This window comes from Suncus etruscus, chromosome 3, assembly GCF_024139225.1.
Source record: "Suncus etruscus isolate mSunEtr1 chromosome 3, mSunEtr1.pri.cur, whole genome shotgun sequence".
NCBI lineage: Eukaryota > Metazoa > Chordata > Mammalia > Eulipotyphla > Soricidae > Suncus > Suncus etruscus.
The window spans coordinates 28,794,495-28,813,115 of record NC_064850.1 but is presented as its reverse complement, the minus strand read 5'-3'; the positions used below and the strand labels follow the sequence as shown (position 1 = coordinate 28,813,115).

At 33.2% G+C, this 18,621-nt stretch overlaps 1 non-coding gene across 1 annotated transcript; it reads left to right on the top strand.

Annotated features, from left to right (window-relative positions):
• The first annotated feature begins 17,806 nt into the window (after positions 1-17,806).
• LOC126004798 (U6 spliceosomal RNA) lies at positions 17,807-17,912 on the top strand. Its single transcript, XR_007494048.1, has one exon. It is a non-coding gene; the product is annotated as a U6 spliceosomal RNA (small nuclear RNA).
• Positions 17,913-18,621: the final 709 nt, after the last annotated feature.

Genomic DNA, 18,621 nt, shown 5'->3' with positions numbered 1-18,621 from the left:
TGAAGGAGTCAAATCCCCTAAAATGTGTTTAGGTGTGGTTCCATTTTTCTAAGGCGAGCCAATAGCTCAGGGGTCTGCTCTCTGGCTTCGCCCTTGATTACCAGAAACTGCAGCTGCAAGGACATATTTGAAAAAGAGAAAAAACATTGTCTTAACTTATAGATTCTAAATATTATCCAGAAAAAGGGATTCTCTTAGTAATCTTTGGTGCTGGGATTTCTGAGCCAAATTATTTGATAGAGGCCACAATTTTTCCTGAGATTTTACAAAGGAGAGATAGCCAAATAATGACTGAAAATGTAATGCCAAGCTTCTCTTTGGAAATTCACGCAGGGGAAAAAGTTGTCCTCGCTGGTCTTTTGAGGAACCCAGTGGGGGTTATTTCAGTTCTCCCCACCAGGAAAATCTGAGGTTACATCTGGTGTAAAAGTTTATGTATAGCATGGCAGTTCTTTATTTGTTCTTGTTGTTGTTGTTGGGACACACCCAGCAGTGCTCAGGTCTTACACTTGTTTTTGCATTCATGGATTATTCCTAAAATTGCTTGGAGGACCATAAGGGATGCCCGTGATTGAACCTGGGTTGTTCACATGCAGGGCAAACATCCTTATCTCTGTGTTATATCTCTGGATGCAATTTTTGCTTTTTAAAACAAATAAAGTTATTTAATTTTACACTATTTTGAAAATTATATTTCATATTATTTATTCTAACTGTAATATTAAACTATAAAAATTTTAGAATGTCAGCAGAGAACACAATTCTGCTTGACTACTCCTAAATTTTGACATAGGCCTTTTAAAACTATATTATTCAGCTTATAGGATGTAAATGTCTTTGAAAAACTAAAATGAGCACTTCTTTTCCCAAGTAGGGCTTGTATGGATGGTGTTTTAATCAGTGCTCAAAGATGCTTTATATATAAGATGACTAAAATTGTAAATTTTTAATAAAACCTGAAATTTTTTAATTTTCTAAATTAGAATACTTCGGAGTGTTATTAATACAAGTTTCTCATTCAAATGATGCTTTCTCACATAAATTATAACTGATTAAAATACAAGTTATTTAAGAAGTGGGCTATAGAATTGAATGTTTGCTTTCACATCAAGAATCTTTTATGCATTAATTCTGGTGCTGTGCAGAATCTAACCCTTTTTATTTACCTTAAGCAAGAACTGCTTGCTTTCTCTTTGGAAGATCCCCCTTTATTGCTATTCCTATTCCTAAGGCTTTTGACTTGTACTTTTGCCAAATGGATTAAAGATAGTTGATTCATTTTGTCAACAATATGGCACTTAAAGATACAAGCCGAATCATTTCTCATTCCCAAACCTCAAATCTATCACCACATATTCTTGACCTAATTTATGTAAGAGAGAGAGTAAGAACTTCTCAAGTAAATCATGTTCCAAGTGATCTGAAGCCATTCAACAAACCAAAGGATACAAGTTAAGAATCTTTTTTTTTTAAGGAAGAAGGAATTTTAGGAGAAAGTACTGTATAGGTTTTAAGGAGGTAAGATACAAATCTCCAACAGAGAAACTCTGTCGGGGCAGAGTGGACTTCTATTGTTTTTAAAGTCATCAGAGCTTTCTATGTCAGCTCCTAAAGGTAGATAGACCTACTTTTCCTGGTTTCTACCATACTGGGATTAGCAGTAATGTATGAACATCTTTGGTTGAATACTATTTCAATCAAGAAAATAGGTAAGCAATGAAAAATAGAATTTTTTCTTCTTTCTTCATATGGCATTCTTAGTTTGATCCAGAAAGAACATTAAAAATATTCACTGAGATTTAAAATATATGCAAATAAGCAGTATGTAAAGTTCTTTTGGCTTAAGTCTTTGAGGAGCGGAGAGAAGACAGCAAGGTTGAGAATGCTGAAACCCTACTCCTCCAAAAAATAAATGAAGAACTTCCTCTCTTCCACAAGTCATGCATTTCTCTCACGCCCCATTGCCTTGAAGTTAATAAACTCTAATGGGATAGCAATGCCTGTAAACTTCTGGCATACAGCTGTGCTTTCTCACTATGACACCTCCAATGACTGATTTTGTCTCTTATTAAAAGCACTCACTCCTTTCTTAGTCTGTGTTTCCAGCTTGTTATTCATGCTCTGTCTTATGATCCACTCTTATCTCTCTCTCTTTCTCTCTCTCGATATTTCTCTCCCTCATTCTTTTTTCCCATCCCCATAGAGATAAAATAAAATCATTCCATGTTTTTTACGTAGACCATAGTATGACTCAGACTCTAAGTTAAGAAAAGAAACTGATGAGGAGACCTTAATGCTTTGGGGTTTGAATATTAACCTAATACATCAATAGCAGGAACAAGTCATTGGACCTAAGGAATATCATTTTAAAAGAAAATAATTATTATGTCAATATAGAGGTTTCCTCTTCTGTTCTTCCTTACAACATGAAATTAGTTGGTATGACTGATAACCAACAGTGTTTAATTAGAAGTGCTCACTTTGAACATTTAGCCCAGAATTAGACAACGATTCCACTATCATGAGGTTTCTATAATCTAAAAGTGTAACTTTATTTTGAAATGTCATTAAAGTAGGAGTAGTTTTCAGCATTCATCATTCAGTTATTCAAGAATGGACAGTAAGATATGAGACGATTTTATTCTGTCTGTAAATTTTAGTCACATTTTCTAATACAAGATATAAAATAGCAAGACAGAGAAAACTATTATCAGTTTTAAAATTTGTGAGCATTTAGTTAGATATGAAATTCATCTGTTTATGATTAACTGATTCTGTATCCATCAAAGTTTCATTTGATGAGTGTGATAGTGGATTAAACAAGACTTCAAAGATGGTTCTAATTCATTTTACTAGGAATTTAAGTGGTGCAAGAATAAAATAATCTTTGGTATGCAAATTTTGACTCTGCTCCCAGCTAGAATTTTGGAAGGTGTAACTCTATTTTAAGAATGCCAGAACCAGTGCATTTACTTGGGCTTTTTCCCTGTGCAGTTCATGGGATTGTTTATGTGAACTCAAAAAGTTTCCACTCCCCTCTATAACTATGACCCCAAAAAACTAAAATGCTATTTCATCACTTCAATATTTTGAAGATGGAATTAGGTCTGGCCTTTCTTAGTGGCCAGAATTTATTTTGTTCTCTCTTCAAAGAAAGCATTTGGCAGCAACTAATGTACAGAAAAGACAAAAAAGACAGACATTAAACACTACAAGATGTGAATTGAATGGTTGGAGGGTAATTTGCAGATCTTGCTGACAAGTGATACATATGATAGTGGGAAACAAGCAGAGAACTGTAGATTAGCTGCGTGATAAAGGAGAAATCTTAAGAGAGATGGGAAAATTTTGCAAGCTTTTATTCCTTTTATTTATTTATTTATTTTATTTTCAAGGATGCATTCAACTTGGGGTCTTTGGACATGATTTAGAAAATTGATGATCTCAAAATATCTGATTCTTTTTAATATGACATCTAATCTATTTTAAACCGAAGATATTTGGCAGCATGAATAAGTCATAAATTAAACATGAAATAAAATTATACTACAAAACCAAAATTTTATTATAAAGGAATTTGTTTCAAATAACCTAATGTATGCTGCTTCTGGTCCTTAATAGATAATAGGTTAGGACTCTAGGAATCATTTATATTTTGAGATTTTGCTTTGTAATCTCAAATTGGCCCAGATTCAATGATAAAACTTTCTTTTCATTGAATGAATGAATTATCTATTGAAGTTTTAGAATTAGGCAATTTTGAATCTTGCACAAAGGTAGTGCCATAAATTCTTAGATTATATTGTCTTCCTGTAATAAATTAGCAAATCTTGCAAAAAAAAAAACAAAACAAAAACAAGAACAACCATAGTTTTCTTTAAACATGTAATTTGCCTTTTGTCACTTAACATGAAAATACAAATTTAGTGCTTTGTCTCATAAGTTTTTATTAAGAGAACCTTCTTCTTTTTAAAAACTTTATCTATTTATTGGGGCCGGAGTGGTGACACAAGCAGTAAGGCATCTTCCTTACCCTCACTAGCCTAGGATGGAGCATAGTTCGATCCCCCAGTGTACCATATGGTCCCAAGCCAGGAGCAATTTCTGAGTGTATAGCTAGGAGTAACCTCCTAGCATTAGTGGGTGTGGCCAGAAAAAACAAACACACAAACAAAAAACCTTTATTTATTGATTGGTTAATTGACTGTTTTTGGGCCACACCAAGCAGTGCTCAGGGGTCACTCCTGGCTCTGCAATAAGAAATTGCTCCAGGCAGGCTGGGGCACCATATGTGATGTCAGGAATCAAATGGGTCCCTCATAAGTCGGCTGCATGCAAGGCAAATGTCCTATGCTGTGCCATCTCTAAGACACTGAGAAACTTCTTACTATTTCTATCAATCTTTATTCAGCTATAATTTGTGTAACATAAAACTCTGCTTTAAAAATGCATTTAATTTCAGTGGCTTTTAGCATCTTAATGCAATTATGGAATAGCTACTATGTAATTTTGAACTGTTTGTCCTCAAAATTCCAGTACCAACTTACTATGTTCATTTTTACGTAAATAAAATGTGTTCTTTTGTGATTACTTTTTATGGAAACAACATATTATTTATTGTATCAGTCATTGAGGAACAGGATTTTTTGTTTATTGTGGCTATTCAAAATGCCATTATTATTCATATAATAATAAAACAAAAATATATATGAAATTCTTGTGATTATAGACTCACTTTATTGTAATTTTAAGAGTAAATGTATGTAATAACATAGTAACTATATTTGTAATTATTAGAAAATTAAAATAAATTTTCTTTTTTTTTTTTTTTTTTTTTTTTTGGTTTTTGGGCCACACCCGTTTGACGCTCAGGGGTTGCTCCTGGCTATGTGCTCAGAAATCGCCCCTGGCTTGGGAGGACCATATGGGACGCCGGGGGATCGAACCGCGGTCCTTCCTTGGCTAGCACTTGCAAGGCAGACACCTTACCTCCAGCGCCACCTACCCGGCCCCTAAAATAAATTTTCTAAATACATTTTTATATTTCCAGCAATATAGTTTCTTGTATCACCATGTATGTACAGTACTTTTTAGTATCCCATGTTTTTAAATTTTAGTCTTCCAAATTAATGGCAAGTGGTAACTTATTGTGATTCTGACTTGCATTTGCTAATGACTAATTTAATGTCTTCATATATATTTACATTATTATTTATATATAAGATACATTTCTACTGAAAATACGTTTTATTGTTATTACTTTTTAAATTAATCTCATATTTCTTTTTTAATTTTGGAATTATTTTACTCTTTTACATAATAACCTCATATAGATAATTATTTGGAAATACCATATGCCATTCTGTAATTAGAGATGAATTGCCTATAATTTTTTATTTAAATTATTTACTTAAAGAAAATGTGTCACATTGTTGACATAACTGATCATAATACATTTGTTTTAGAATGACAGAAAGCAAAGTTATTAAAAAATAGAATAAACAGATAATTTAAAAAATAGAACAAAGGGAGAGAATTCATCAGCAGATATATATGTGAAACTTCTTGTATCAGTTATAACGTCATTAATGCAATAGCCGAAGTTTTAGTATGCTCCCATTTTTTTCTACAGATAGAAATAGATTTAAAAAAATGTGTGTGTGTGTGTGTGGCAATTGCCGTTTGCATAGGCACAGCAAAATATGGAAGAAATTGAAAATAAACACCTTTGGCCTAAAGAACAGGGAGATCATACTCTGAAGCACTTTGGCATAACCCCAACTCAAGGCTCCAGGCATACTGGTTGTCCAACCCCCTAGTCATTCTCAGTGGTCAGCTCTTCAGTCTCATAGTTGTTGCTGTCAGGTTTCTGTAGTTATAGATCCTGGTTTCTGTACAGGTCCTGTGTTGAAGACTGGGTGTGTGTTGTGTCTTCTGGTTCTATCGCTCCATCAGATAACATTGCAGAGAATCCTGCCCTAAAAGCAGATTATTGCTGTTACCTGGTTGTGATATCAGGGTGATATAGAAATGTTTTTGGAGTAAGTCAATGCCATGGTGGTAGTAAGTCCTTGGTAGAATTTATGTTCCTGTGTTCCTGGTGCTCATTTGGGAAACGTAGTTTGTTTCCGCAAGTGTACTGCCTTTAATTTTGATAAAGTACAATTTACCTTAATATTAATTCTGATTTTGGTTATACTAAAGAAAGTAATGCAGAGTTGAAATCTATTAACATGAACTTTTACTTCTAAGTGTTACATCTTAGTCATGTTTTTATGTCTTTAAACTCTCTTCATATTATTTTCCTTATTGGATCAACTTTTATTTAGTTTATTGGTTTTTGGTCACATCTGACAATGTTCCAGACCTACTATTGCATCAGTGTTCTAGGAAACCATGTGAAGGTACAGTGAAAATGCATTCATTTTCAAATAAATGTCTTGCAATATGAGCTAAAGTTCAATAATAATATTTTTAGACTTTATTCTCTAAAAATAATTTACTTAAAAACATAAAAGTTAATTACTGTGCTTTAAATCTTTTTATTTTCTTTCTTTTTTAATAATATCTTAATTTAAATCCTGGGGCCGGCAAGGTGGTGCTAGAGGTAAGGTGTCTGCCTTGCAAGCGCTAGCCAAGGAAAGGACCATGGTTCCATCCCCTGGTGTCCCATATGGTCCACCCAAGCCAGGGGCAATTTATGAGCGCGTAGCCAGGAATAACTCCTGAGCATCAAATGGGTGTGGCCCGAAAAACTAAAAAAAAAATACCCTATGATTACAAACATGTTTGTACTTGGGTTTCAGTAATAAAAACTACACCCTTTACCTCCCCTCCACCAATGTCCTTCATCTCCCTCCTTCCCTACCCACTGCCTGTCTTCAAGACAAATATTCTATTTCTCTCTTTCACTACCATTGTTACGATAGTTATTAGTATAGTTATTTCTCTTACTACACTCACCACTCTTTGTGGTAAGTTTCATATCTTAGGCTGGTCCTTCCCACACCCATATTTATCATCTCTGGGTATAATTAATATAATTCTTTTTATTTTTCTTAAATCTATAGATGATTGAGACTATTTTGTTTCTATATTCCTTTTACTTATTTAACACAGCATAAGAGATTCCATGTTCATCCATGTATTGAAAATTTTCAAGACTTTAATTCTCTTTATGGCTGCTAATATTCCATTGTGTATATGTACCACAGTTTTTTTAGCCATTCATCTGTTGAAGGGCATCTTGGTTGTTTCCAGTGTTTGGCTACTGTAAATAGATCTGAGATGAATATATGTGTGCAGAGGGCATTTTTTGTATTGTATTGTGTTTCTGTGTTTCTAGGGTATATCTATCTCTAGGAGTGGTATGGCTAGATCATATAGTAGCTCGATTATTGCAGTTTTTAAGAAATCTCCATATTGTTTTTCATAAAGGCTTGTCTAGATGACATTCCCACCAGCAGTAAATGAGAGTTCCTTTCTCCCCACATCCTGGCCAGCACTGATTGTTTTTGTTTATTTGTGATGTGTGCCAGTCTCTGTAGCTTGATGTGGTACTTCATTGTTGTTTTGATTTGCATCTCCCTGATGATTAGTTATGTAGAGGGATTTTTCATGTGCCCTTTGGCCATCTATATTTCTTCTGTGAGGAAGATCTATTCATTATTCTCCCAATTTCTGATGGGTTAAGTTGACTTTTTCTTGTTAAGCTCTATCATTACCTTGTATATCTTTGATATTAGCCCCTTATATGATAGATATGTGTGCAGAGTTTCTCCCATTCTGTGGGTGGCCTTCGTATCCTAGTCATTTTTTTTTTCATTAGAAGCTTCTAAGTTTACTATAATCCCATTTATTTATCTTTGCTTCCACATGTTTGGGCAGTGATGTTTCTTCCTGGAAGAAGCCTTTAGTGTCAATGTCATGGAGTGTTTTCCTATGTGCTCATCTTACATATACCTTATGGTTCTAGGTCTTATATCAAAATCTTTTTTGTTGTTGTTTTTTTGGGCCACACCCATTTAATACTCAGGGGTTACTCCTGGCTAAGCGCTCAGAAATTGCCCCTGGCTTGGGGAGACCATATGGGATGCTGGGGGATTGAACCACGGTCCTTCCTTGACTAGCGCTTGCAAGGCAGACACCTTACCTCTAGCGCCACCTCACCGGCCCCATATCAAAATCTTAAATCAATTTTTATTTAAACTTTGTGCATGTCTTAGATGAATATAAACCATTAGATCATATCAATAGATTCAGAGAAAGCATTTTATAAGGTCCAACACCTGTTCATTACAATAACTCTCAACAAGGTGGGATGGAAAGAACTTAATATTGTCAAGGCCATTTACCACAAGCTAATGGTTAATATAATACTCTGTGGAAATGAAATAAAAAGTCTTTTCTCTAAAATCTAGTACAAGACAACTCTGCTTTCTCTCAAAAGTCCTATTTAAATGGGCTGGAGCAGTGGTGCTAGAGGTAAGGCGTCTGCCTTGCAAGTGCTAGCCTAGGAAGGATTGTGGTTCAATCCCCTGGCATCCCATATGGTCCCCCAAGCCAAGAGCGATTTCTGAGTGCTTAGCCAGGAGTAACCCCTGAGTGTCAATGGGTGTGGTCCAAAAACAAACAAACAAACAAAATCATATTTAATTTAGTACTGGAAGTATTGTCCATAACAACTATGCAATAAGAGATATCAAGGGCATCCAGATAGGAAGGAAGAATTAAACTTTCACTGTTTGTAGATGATACTGTACTCTATTTGGAAAACGCTAAACACTCTATCAAAAAGATTCTGGAAACAATATATTTATATAGAAAAGTGGCAGTCTACAAAATCAATACACAAAAGCCAACGAACTTTTATAAACACAAATAATAAAAGAAAAAAATTGGCATTAAAAATTGCATTCACATTAGTTCTATACAAATTTAAATATCTTTGAGTCAACTTAAAGAGGTAAAGGAACTATACAAAGTAAATTACAAAACACTGCTTCAAGAATAAAAGAATACACAATGAAATGGAGACTCAGAACTTATTCAAGGATTGGAAGGATTAACATAATTAAAATAGTAATACTCCCCAAATTATTGTATATATTTCATGCAATTCCTCTAAGGATACCCATGACATTCTTCATAGAAGTGGGTTAAATACACTTGAAATTCATTTGGAACAATAAAAACCCAAGAATAGCTAAATCAAGCCTGAGAAAAAAGAAGATGGAAGCGTCACTTTCCCCAACTTTAAATTGTATAACAAAGCAATAAAAATTAAAACAGTGTGGTTTTGGAATAAAGACAGACCCTAAGATCAATGGAATTAGATTTGAGAATTCAGAGAATTACGCAGGTATACAATCAATTAATCTTTGTAAAGGGCAAGAAATGTAAAATGCAGTAAGAAAAGCCTTTTCAACATGTGGTGTTGGGACAACTGGTTAGCCATAGTCAAAAAATGTGTTCTAAATTATTCCCTGAATAGAACACCTATATTCTTTTTTTTTTGTTTTGTTTTTGGGCCACACCCTGTGACACTCAGGGGTTACTCCTAGCTATGCACTCAGAAGTTGCTCCTGGCTTCTTGGGGGACCATATGGGATGCCAGGGGATCGAACCGCAGTTCGTCCTAGGCTAGCACAGGCAAGGCAGGCACCTTACCTCCAGCGCCACCGCCCGGCCCAGAACACCTATTTTCTTACAATGCTATATAGCTTGATTACTATTGCTTTCTGGTATGTTTTGAAATTGTATGTAATATGAATCCTACAGAATTTATTGTTATTTTACAAATAAAATCAAGTTTGTGTTGGCTATTCTGGGTCCTTTAAATATTTTATAAATTTTAGGATCAAAATGCTAATTTCTACAAAAATTAAAATAGGCATAGCTCTTTGAGAAAGTTAAGAGTATAACATTATTTTAGGGCTGGAGTGATAGCACAGAGATAGTGTATTTGCCTTGCTTGTGGCCAACCCAGGAAAGACCCTGGTTCAGTACCTGGTATCACATATGGTCCCCCAAGCCTGCAAGGAGCGATTTGTGAGTGCAGAGCCAGGAGTATATCCTGAGCACCATCAGGTGTGACCAAGCCCCCACCCAAAATAGTATAACGTTATTTTAAAATAGTGTCCGCTTAATAAAATCAACATTCCCATTTTCTGAACACAAAATATCCATACTTTTTAGCAAAGTCACCTTTAAATATTTTCAGTGGTGTTTTGTATATTTTAGTGTTAGAGTCTTATACTACTGGGAAAAATCTATGCCTTAAATTGTTACTTATGATGGCTTATATTATGCAGTGTTTCCTATTTTCAATTTTACATTTTTATTTTGAATATAGTAATATAATGTACTTTGCTTATTTTATATATATCATGCAAGTACTTGTTTGGTAGCTATAAGTTCTTAGTGTATTGCTTTAGAATCTACATATATTATTTTATTGTTACATGTAAATAACTCCATACATTTATTTTTATTTGTTTTCAATTATGAGTGATTTTAGGTCTGAATCCAGTGCTCAGGGAACTCTTAGAACTGGATGATCTGGGAGTGTCAGGGATAAAATGGAAGGTATTAACACTTACTTGATATTTTTAATTATGACTTTTTTATATTTCTTGCTAGATTATACAACATAAAAGCTCTATTTTATTTTAAATCAAAGTGTTAAGTATGGACACCTTTATCTTATTGCTGAACAACAAGTCTTATATTTCACCTTTAAGATACAAACTGAAGGTCAAAGGAATAGTTCTTATAAGTTGTATTATTTGCCATGTAGAGCACTTTGCTTGAACCTGGCCAATGGGGTTTTGATCTCTGGCATGTCTTAAAGTCCCCTGAGCCTTTCAGGAGTGACCCCAGAGATCATAGCTACAGAAAATCAGTCCCGAAAACTACTGGATGTACCCTACTGCTCAAAAAACAAATAAACAAACAAAAAAGTAATAAATGAAAGATACTAATTGAGTGCAGCAAGCCTGCCTTAATGTTATTGAGGATATTTTTTTCCATTTCCAGTTTTGCTATTGTTTTAATCATAAAAAGGGTCTGCACTTGCCAATATTTTTTACTTTTTATATCATTAAGTTGATAATGTGGTTTTGATTATTTTTATAATCACATAAGATTTTCATTAATTTTTTAATTTCATGAAAAATTTCATTAATTTTTCTGTGTGGAATCAAACCTGGTTTAAGAAATAAATCCCTTTTTATCAAGGTATGATCTTATATAAATGGTGACACATTTAATGTGGTAATATTTTGTTGAGGAGTTGAATAATTTTATTTCATTTATCTGACCCATTTTTAATGATACTTAGAAACATTTGTGAAATTCTTTTGTACATATTTTGAAAAATTCATGAAATAGGTCAAGGGAGTCCTAAAATACTGTGTAATAATATCATGCACTATTTTTGTACATCACAGCTTATTCATGAATTTCCATGTTGCATGGTTTTATTATAAATATCTTGAAATTTAATGTATCTTGAAACTGATCTTTTAAATGAGGGCAAAAATGTCACCATAAGAGATGCATAAAAATAGGTTTGTGGATCACTGAATATTTGAATTTTGTATAGAAACACTGGGGTTAGGCTTTATTTCTCTTTTAAGTCTATGTTCTCTTGAATGCTTATCTTTCTTTTTTCTTCTCTTTTTTCTACTCTGAATAAATAATAATTTCTAATTTATAACATTATTTCTTTTTTTCCCATTTCTTCATATCTCTTTCTTGCTGTGCTATCTCTCTGGTACTTGTAATTCTGTTGGTAATTTGGTAATTAATTTATATATTCATATTTTTTCATATTTTGAAGCAGGAAAAATTTGGAAACTTATATAAATTTCAAATTTTTAATTTCTAAATTATATTTTTAAAATAAAATAATCATTAGGTATTGTTTAAAATTATAATTCTTAGTTATAATAATCCACAGTTATTATTGAAATGGCATATACCACTAGATTGACTAAAACTATGTTCTATGTTTTAAATAATTTCTAGAACAGAACTGTCTACATGAAAGCTGCTTGATTATCATTTACTATGTAATTATATTATAAACTTGGGTCACCAAAATGCTAACACTGATCTTTTAGTTTGACAAATGTTACTTGACTCGATCCAATTGCATACAATTATAATATGATTTTGTCTGGAGTATCCACATTAAACTACTATAAATATACAATTCAATTAGCATTAAAGCAAGCAGGGGGAATATAAACTACTCTAGATGGAGGATCAAGAGCCAGAATAACTGACATAAAGCAGCAAAGACCAGAGATTTCCTTTACAGCTGTTTACAGGGTGAGAGGGCTCTTTTCAGATCATGAGTATATGGTAGTCTTTGCTGAAGAATGTTTTAAGATCACAGATCTGGAGTCCAGAAGGTGTCTCAAATTCCATCCAATTTAATGCCCACATGTACACATTTAAAGGTATTTTCTCAACACAGCCTGATAATTTCCCTTTGGTAGGGTCTCTCTTATAGCTGGTTCTTTGTTCTTGCCTGTTTGTATTGATAACATCAATTGATTGACTTATTTGAAGACATGAATAACAGAGTGACACTCCATCTCAGCGGGCTTTATATATTCAGTCATCAGAGCCAAAAATGTTAATGGCATGTTGCATTTCAATTTGTGAGAATCACTACCATGTCAGTACCTATACTAATATAATATAATACTAATGTATGATTGTGTCTAATGTTAGAGGTAGTTTACATTTTTCTCTCAGGATTGTTGCTTTTAAGTTTTTATTTAAATGATTCCCATTGAATCCATATTTCATTTAAAGTTTTTCAAAATATAGAGTTCATAATAGCTACCGTAGTTTGATTTTAAGGATCCTCATAAACACATATGCAAGTAAATACAGTATAATTAATATATGCACATATACCTAAGTAGGTACAAGAGATTATAACAATTTACCACCAGACCATTTAAATTCACATGATAATATATGAAGTGGCAACCTAGAATCCTAAAATATGTGGGCTATGGCCAGAAATGTCTCCAAAACACTTGGTCTGTCATGGAAGTAAAATAAAATTTGATGTTAAGTAAGAAAGTTTTACAGAACGAGAGAGAATAGTTGGCAGTTAACTTGAACAATGTTTAGAAGAAACTGCAGTTTGATTTCAAAGTAGACATACTATAACTAGATGATTCTAGTCTTCTCTTTAACAGCCAACATAAAAGAGGACATAAAAGAGAGACTGCTTTAAAAATTTGTTTCTATTAGTGTACATACCGCTCAGGAAAATCCAATCTGGAAAATAAAAAACTTTATTTACCAAAAATTAAAATTTATTATTTTTAACTTAAATATAACTTCTTTAGGGGTCAGAGCATTGGCGCAAGCAGTAGGGTGTTTGCCTTGCATAGCTAACCTAGATGAACCACGATTCTATCCCCAGGTGTCCTATGTGGTTCCCCCAAGCTAGGAGTGATTTCTGAGGTTTCTGAGTGCATAGCCAGGAGTAACCCCTAAGCATCACAGGGTGTAGTTCAAAAACAAACAAATAAACAAATTCTTTATTTAAGCACTATAGTTAAATTTTGCATGATTGACTGTTAATGACTAATGTATAGCACCATTTATTAGTACATGTGTTTTTTTTGCTACCACTGTCCCCAGATCCCCTCCCAATTTACCCCTATCTGACTCTGGTAAGATATTTTACTTCTCTCTCTCTCTTTCTCCTCTTTCAACTTGTCTCTCTCTCAATCTGTCTTTCTCTTTCTCTGTCTCTCTTCCTTTTGTATCCCTGTTTTGACACTATGGTTTGCACTATTTGTCACAAGGTTCCTGACATTCACTAGTATTCCTTGCCCTCATCTCTACTGTCTTTGGATATTAGTAACATATTATCTTTTACTTTTCTTAGATCCCACAAGTGAGATTATCCTATGTCTATACCTCGCTCTCTAATTTCACTCACTCAGCATAATGATCTCCATGTCCATTCATGTATTGACAAATTTTATGATTTTATTTTTTCAAACATCTACATAGTAGTCTATTCTGTAGATGTAGCACATTTGTTAGCCTCCCCTCTCTTCTTGGGCACTTGGGTTGTTTCCAGAATCTGACTATTGTAAATAGTGCTGCAATAAACATAGGAATGCTGAAGGCTTTTCTGAATAGTGTTTTGGGGTTCCTAATCTATATCCTAGGAATGCTGTTGCTGGATCAAATGGAAGTTCCTTGTCTACAGAGCTTCATTTCTTAAGTTTTGAGAAATATTCACATTCTCCAAAAAAGCTCAACCAGTCTACTTTCCCATAGCAGTGAAGGAGATTCCCTTTCTCCCCACATCTATCACCTCTTTGTTCTTTTTCTATGTGATGTATGTCTTTGTGATGTGAGACCCATATCTCAGTGTTATTTTGATTTGCATCTCCATAATGATTAGTGATGTAAAACATTTTTAATGTGCCTTTTGGCCATCTGTATTTTTCTTTGAGGAAATATCTGTTCAATTCTTTTTATTCATCTTTGAATAAATTTAGTTTTTTTTAATTTTTCTTGCCAAGCTCTACTCTTACCTTATATATCTTATATATCAACATCTTATATGAGGAGTATTAGGTTAATAATTCTCCCACTCCATCTTTGTATCCTATTTACTGTTTCCTTTGAAGGGCAGAAACTTTTCAGTCTAATGTAGTACTACTTGCTTGGCCAGTGGTGTTTCATACTTGACATGCCCTTAGTTTAAATATTATACATTTTATTCTTAGGTTTTCTTCTATGAATATTCTGGTTTCTTTGGAACCTTTCATGAATCGCCAATAAGGTATGTTCAGTGTCACAAGGAGTGCCCCTTCCATAATAAATAAAATTAGTAGGATAAAACTGCAGCTTTTTGGGACTATGATAAATTGAATTAAATTATTTATCTAAGTATTCTAGAAATATGTAAGTTTAGGAAGCCTATGAGTGATTTAATTTGACCTTTGTGCACAGTTGAGAGGTCTCACTTTTTTTGCACATAGTTGAGCAGTTTACCCAACATCACTTGATGAAGAGGCTTTCTTTACTTTGTATATTTTGCCCCTTTATCAAATATTAATTGATTGTATACATGTGGGTCAGTCTCAGAACACTCAATACTATAACTTTGATCTGCAGGCTTATCTTTATTCCAATACCTATTGCTTTATATTAAAATTATAGTTGGAAAATGTGATGCCTCCAAAGAATTGCTTTAGCTATTTATGGACATTTATTTTTTTAAATAAATTTCAAGAGTTTTTGATCCATTTCTTTGAAAAATTCCATAGGTACTATTTTATGAATGGCCTTGAATATTTATAGTGCAGGGTGAGAGTGATAGCATATCAATAGTGCATTTGTCTTGCACGTGCAGATCCAGGACAGACCTGGTTCAATCCCCAGGTCCCATATGGTCCCCCTAGCCAGGAGCAATTTCTGAACTCCAAGCCAGGAGTAACCCCTGACAGTCACCAGGTGTGGCCCAAAAACAAAACAAATAAACAAAAAAAAATATAGTGATTGACAAAACAAATAAACCTCTACTTACCAAAAATCTAAACTTTTCACTAAAGTCTTATTTAACTGGTCCTAACAAATATACTAGATTCATTCATTGATCGCAGACTAGATTACTACATCAATTAGATTATATTTGTTTTACTAATTTGTTTTTTGCTTGTTTTTTTTTTTTTTTTATATTTTTTGGAGGGGGAGGCCTATTTGGTGTCTTACTTCTGGCTCTGTGCTGACAAATCACTCCTAGTCTCAAGAGACCATACGTAGTGCTGGAAGTCAAACCCAGGTCAGTCTCATGCAAGGTAAATTCCCAAGCCATTAAACTACCTTCCAGGCCCAACATGTATTAATTTTGTTAAAATATAAGTGGTTATCAAAGCAACTGATTACCTAAGTCTAGAACTACATATACATCTTGACTAAATACATTAATTGTTAATAAGTTTTTGCGAAATAGCACCATGAAAGTATTCTGGTGTAAAAGCACAATTTGAAAAGAGATATAAAATTAAGCTGAAACTTTAGGTTTCTCATCATACCATAATGTTATATTATACATTTATTTCTTTGAGAATATATGATGATGAACAGAGAAAAAAAAGAGCAGAAAGATAGCATTCTAAAACCACCATTATGTCTCTCTTTTTAAACCGATTGTTGTAGGAATTGATGAAAGAAGGTAACTTTATGTTGTTTGTTTGTAATTTTAAAAAGTAAAATTAAATCCTTTCAATGCTTCAGACCAGACTTTTATTTTTAACAGTGGATATTGTGCCTGGGGTGATGAGACAGGGGTTTGAAGACCCAGATCTCCTCTGGTACAACAAGGCCCTGTAATCATTTCTGGCTATAGACCTAGAAGTCTCTGTAGCTTTTCTAGAATTACCAAACTACTGTGGTACAGTGCTATAGGAATGAAGCAGCACATATCTTTGAAACCTTTCATGAATCGCCAATAAGGTATGTTCAGTGTCACAAGAAGTGCCCCTTCCATAATAAATAAAATTAGTAGGATAAAACTGCAGCTTTTTGGGACTATGATAAATTGAATTAAATTATTTATCTAAGTATCCTAGAAATATTTAAGTTTAGGAACCATATGAGTGAAAATATTTTCAACATGTAATTTCTGTAGATTTTCTTATATTCAATGTTCTGTGATTCAATGAAATATTCAAAAATACAAGTAAATAAAATGAAATAATATACTAAGATGGACGTTTATCCAAAACACAGGTTTTAATTTGGGCAATTTAGACACATTTGTTCTTTTCTTTAAAATGAATACCTTACCATTAGATTTGAATCAGAACTTAAAACCATATGTCTTAAATCTTTACTGTCAAAAATATGGTGTCCCTATGGAAAATACAATTCTAATTGACAACTGACTGGTTTGCTTAAATTCTTGATTATAGGAATTTACTTATAGCATATTTACTGGTGGTGTTTCAAGAATTTCCTTTGAGTTTTTTTAAATAAATGTTTCCTTAATAAAACACATTAATAATAATTTATCCAAAATAAAATTAAATTTAGCTCCCTACTATGTTTTAGCAAAGCACTATTTAAAAAGGAGCAGATTGGAAATTCAAAAAGCTTTCATTATAGGTATGAAGTTAATTATAGCACGCATTAGCAATGGTTTCTATAATGATGGCCAAATGTCGAATTGTTACCAGAAGTTGAAGATGTTAATTCTAAGCAAGTTTCCAGGTTGCTGAGGGTTAGCAATTGAGACTCAGTAAAACACTGACCTGTAAAATAAAGCATAAATACATAGCAAGTTCACATGAGACATTTGGAATGAAAAATATGTATGCTTCATAGATTAAATAAGAATACTAGTAATTTCTACTTGCTTTAGATAAAATGGGTTAAGTTTAAACTGTTAATGATATGAGAGAATTAAATTATTTCCTTATTTCTTCAATAACCATGTATATTTACATTAACATTATAGCATGATTATGATTATTGGCATTTCATATTAAAATAAATTTTATTATACATATTTCTTTGTTTTGTGTATTGATAGAGTCTTCTTTTTTGGCTTTATAAATTTAGTCAGTAAAATATAAAAAAAAAACACAGAAAATTATCTGACTAGGACTCTACATCTATTAATGCATATCACTTAACCATTAGGTTTATTTGATAGAATTTAAACTTAAGAATATATTGCAATTATATCAGAAGTTTTGAAATGTACTGAAAATATAAAGCACTGATTATATTAAGAATCCCCTTCTATGTGCTCACTTCAGCAGCACATATACTAAAATTGGAATGATACAGAGAAGATTAGTATGGCCCCTGTGCTAGGATGACACGCAAAAAATCCCCTTCTGTAAATTTTGCTAAACTAAGCACTCCAAGCACACAATTTTAGGCATCACGTCATATTTAAATGGATTGATAAGCATATTCAAATTTGGAACATTTTATTAATTTAACTTAAAATTTTATAATGCTTTCAAATTATTTGAATACATATTTTTAGAGTCATCAAACTATAACTTCAGAGAGACATTCAACATTCAAACATTCGCCCTTTCTGAATCACTAAATTCCCCACTCCCTCTCATTAATCTAAAGGCATCTTGTTTGTTCTAGTAAAATTTGGAGGGGTCCATGGAGAGAGCTCAAGGGTCTAGAATTAAATGATATGTATACAGGAGGCCTGTGCTTTGAGTCCTGTCACTGCATAACCTCACAGCATCACCATAAATAACACCTGAACACAGAATTGAGTGTAGACCCCATACCACCAAGCCTCCAGGCAGCAATAAAAACAAAACTAACACATAAGACCTATGATGGTTACAAATTAAATATATATATATACATATATATATATATAGTTTATTCATAAAAAGTAATTTTTAGAGCAAGGGAGATATAGAGTGATTAAGATGTATGGCTTATATGTATCCACCCCTGGTTCCATGCCTACCTCCCACCAATCCCTGAGCAATTTTAGGTTCAACTGAGTAGTTCCTTCACCTCTGTCACTACTCGGAGTGGCACAGGGCTCATGTAAGACATGGTAAAATGGCATCCAGCACT